Source organism: Pteropus medius, unplaced genomic scaffold (genome assembly GCF_902729225.1).
Source record: "Pteropus medius unplaced genomic scaffold, Ma_sr-lr_union100, whole genome shotgun sequence".
NCBI classification, from domain to species: Eukaryota; Metazoa; Chordata; class Mammalia; order Chiroptera; family Pteropodidae; genus Pteropus; species Pteropus medius.
The window spans coordinates 34,037,981-34,041,914 of NW_024354500.1; the positions used below are offsets into that span (position 1 = coordinate 34,037,981).

General features: G+C 33.6%; 1 pseudogene; it reads right to left on the reverse strand.

Moving 5' to 3' along the window:
- Positions 1 to 3,070: 3,070 nt before the first annotated feature.
- Positions 3,071 to 3,189, reverse strand: LOC120595274 (uncharacterized; annotated as a pseudogene).
- Positions 3,190 to 3,934: the final 745 nt, after the last annotated feature.

Here is a 3,934-nt window from a genome sequence, read left to right on the forward strand (position 1 = left end):
CTGCATTCTCTGTTCCTAAAGAATGTTGGGGGAAGGGGTTAAACTAAATGTCTCAATGGTCCTCTCTCATGATTATCAGGACATATATAAATAATATCTCCTGGGAATCTCCTTAGAACTTTGGTGTTACTGCATATAACAGTAATGCCAATAGATGAAGGAAAAGGAAGAGAAGGATGAAGGAGGGAACTATAATAGCTGATATTACTGAGACTTTACTTTGTGCTCTGTGGGGAGTCACTTATGGACATGTGAAATCGCACAACAAGGAACAAGGATATTTGTGTACTTGGCAACAATGTAAGAAGTTGAGATTGTAAAGCGCTGGGAAAACCCGGGAGGTAACTGTTCACATAGCAATCACTGCAAATTCCTTGCTACAGTTTAGCAGAGAGTTCTGAGTTGTGAGAATCTCATTGTTCTACAAGATAAGTAATTTGGCTGACCTTGGGTCTTGACTGCTGTTTTCTCATTGCGATGCTATAAGTAGTGTGTTCTAAATAAACTCGAGGACACAGCTTGAATCTGTGCTCCCTCCTGCAATTCTGTCTGTCTTCTTTCTTTTCCTCAGTCCATGCTCCCCCTTTCAGGTACCCTCAATTACTTTGTCAGCTGGCTTCCAACAGTGCTCTGTCCTCAGTGCTTTATATAAGCTATCTTATTTCATTTTCACAATTAATCCTCTAAGGCAAATATTATGAGGATTCCATTTTAAAAATTAGAAAAATGAAGTATGGAACTTTCCTCAAGTCAACTGCTAAGTAATGCAGATTCCCCATGGAGATGAATTCCAGAATCGGCAAAGGGTTCAAATGACACAGTTTATTTCTGTGAGAGATGGCTCCACTGAATGGGTATGTAAAGTTGATATTCTGGATGGGAGATGCAATTATACAACTATAGAGTGACAAACTCTTTTTGGTACTTAGATGAACATGTTTTTGAACTATTTTTCCTATATTTACACAGAAAGATATTAACATAAAAATGAGTTCCTTTTAACAATATTTAGGGTTTCATATAATAATAAACATTTTGCTTATTATAAATATCTTTATATATACCCATTAGCCCCAAATCATCTCTTTGTTTAACCATGTCAAATGGGTTTGGTAAGAACTAGTATCTGCATGCAAACATCTTGCAATATTAGAAATCTAAGAAAAGAGATCTAGGCCAAATGTATTTGATTTTCTGGTAGATATACACAATATAATTTTACTCAATAAGCTTTACTGATTTAGAATATAGGAAAAGAAAAAATGGGCCAAGTTTACTATTTACTTCAAATTATCATACTTAAGGCATTTAAGTACATAATTTATCTTTGTAATAAACTATAATTTTATTCTGTGCACCAACTCATATACTTTTAAAAAAGAATTTTTCTTTTAAAGATCACATTTTGACTTTCTTAACTAATTTCTTTTTTTAATTAAGATATAATTGCTATGTAACATTATGTGTAAGTTTAAAGTGTACAACATATTGATTTGATACATTTATATTGAAATATGATTGTCATTGTAGTGTTAGCTAACACCTCTGTTGAATCACATAATCATTTCTTCTAGTAATGGGAACAATTAAAATCTAGTCTATTAGCTTCATTTAATGTTTATAGTACAGTTTTGTTGTCTATTGTCACTGTACTGTGTATTAGCTCTCTAGGACTTATTTATCTACTAATTATAGCATGTACTCTTAAATTACCATCTCTCCCATCCCCTGTTTTTCGAGCCCCTGATAATCACCACCTCACTCTGTTTTTCCAAGCTTGGCTTTTTTTAGATTCCACAGGTGAGAGATATTATACAGTATTCGTCTTTCTCTGTCTGACTTACCTCACAGCACAATGCCTTCAAGATCCATCCATGTTATTGCAGATTGCTAGATTTTTCTCTTTTCTCATGGCCAAATAGTATTCCATTGTACATATATATCACATCTTCTTTATCCACTCACCCATAGATAAACCTATCTTAGCTGTTGTGAAAATGCTGCAGAAAACATGGAAATACACATATCTCTTCAATGACCTGTTTTTATTTCCTTTGACTATATAACCAGAAGTGGGATTGCTGAATTGTATGTAGTTCTATTTCTAATTTTTTGAGAAACTCCAAATTATTCTTCCTGGTGGCTGAACCACTTTGTAATCCCATCAACAGTATACATGAGTTCCCTTTTCCACATCTTCATCAATACTCATGTTTTTTTTTCTTGATAGCCATTCTAACATGTGTGTGGTGATATCTCATTGTGGTTTTGATTTCATTTCCCTAATGATTAGTGATATTGAGCACCTTTTCTTGTACCTATTAGCCATTTAGATGTCTTCTTTGAGAAAAAGTAAATTTAGTTTCTCTGTTCATTTTTAATTGGATTGCTTGGGATTTTTTTGTTACTGAGTTGTGTGAGTTCTTTATCAATTTTGGATATGAGCTCTTCATGAAATACATAGTTTGCAAATATGTTCTTCCATTCCATAGGTTGCATTTACATTTTGTTGATTGTTTTTATTGCAGTGCAGAAGCTTTTAAGTTTGATGTAGTCCTACTTGTCAAATTTTTCTTCTGTTATATGTCCTTTTGGTGTCATATTAAAAAATTTTTTACCAAGACCAATGTTAAGGAGATTCTATCCTGTTTTCTTCTAAGAGCTTCATGATTTCAAGGCTTATGTTTAAGTCTTTGATCTATTTTGAGTGGTGTAAGATGGGGATCCAATTTCATTTTTCTGCATGTGGTTATCCACTTTTCAACACCATTTGTTGCATAGACTATCCTTTCCTCATTATATGCTCTTGGCTCCCTTATCAAATATTAGTTGAATATATATGTGGGTGATTAATTCTGGGCTCTTTATTCTGTATCCTTGGCCTAGATGTCTATTTTTATGCCAGTATCATACTGTTATAATTAAAATAGTTTTGCAGTATAAATCAGGAAGTATGATGCCTCTGGTTGGTTTTTTTTGTTGTTTTTTTTTTAGGCAAGGCCACCCTTATTGACCTCACAGATTGCAAAGACCTTGTCATCTTATAATCCCTTACATTTTTTATTTTTTACGCCTACAGCACCTGGTCTTCCTAGGTGATCTCTCATCCAAGTACTAAGCAGGCCCGACTCTGCTTAGCTTCCGAAATCAGACGGGATCGGGCTTGTACAGGGTGGCATGGCTGTAGACCTGGTTGTGTTTTTCTATTTCATGATTGCTTTGCCTATTCAGGATCTTCTGTGGCTCCCTACAAATTTTAGGATTGTTTTTTCTATTTCCATAAAAAACGTCATTAGGATTCTGACAGAGATTGAGTTGAATCTATAGATGGCTGTGAATGTGAGATGTCCTTCCCTTTGTTTGTTTCTTCAGTTTCTTTCAGCAAAGTCTTATTGTTTTCATTGTACATATCTTTCACTTACATGGTTGACTTTATTCCTAGGTATTTTATTGTTTTTGATGCTATTGTAAATAGGATAGTTTAATTTCTTTTTCAAATGTTTCATATTAGTGCACAGAAATGTAATTGATTTCTTTTATTGATTTTTATACCCTACAACCTTACTAAATTCATTGATTAGATCTAACAGTTTTTTACTAGAATCTTTGGAATTTTCAATATATAAAATCATATGATCCAGAAATAGAGATAATTTTACTTCTTCCTTTCAGATTTATACACTTTTATTTATTTGTCTTGCCCGATTACTCTAGCTAGGACTCTCCCAGTACTTTGTTGAATAAGAGTGGAGTCACCCTATCTTGTTTCTGATCTTAGAGCAAAAACTTTTGATTTTTTTCCATTGAGTAGAATAGCTGTGAGTTTGTCATACGTGGTCTTTTTCATGCTGAGGTGTTTGTTCTATACTCAATTGTTGACGGTTTTTATCTTGAAGAGATGTCGTACTTTGTCAATTGTTTTTTCTGTATCTTT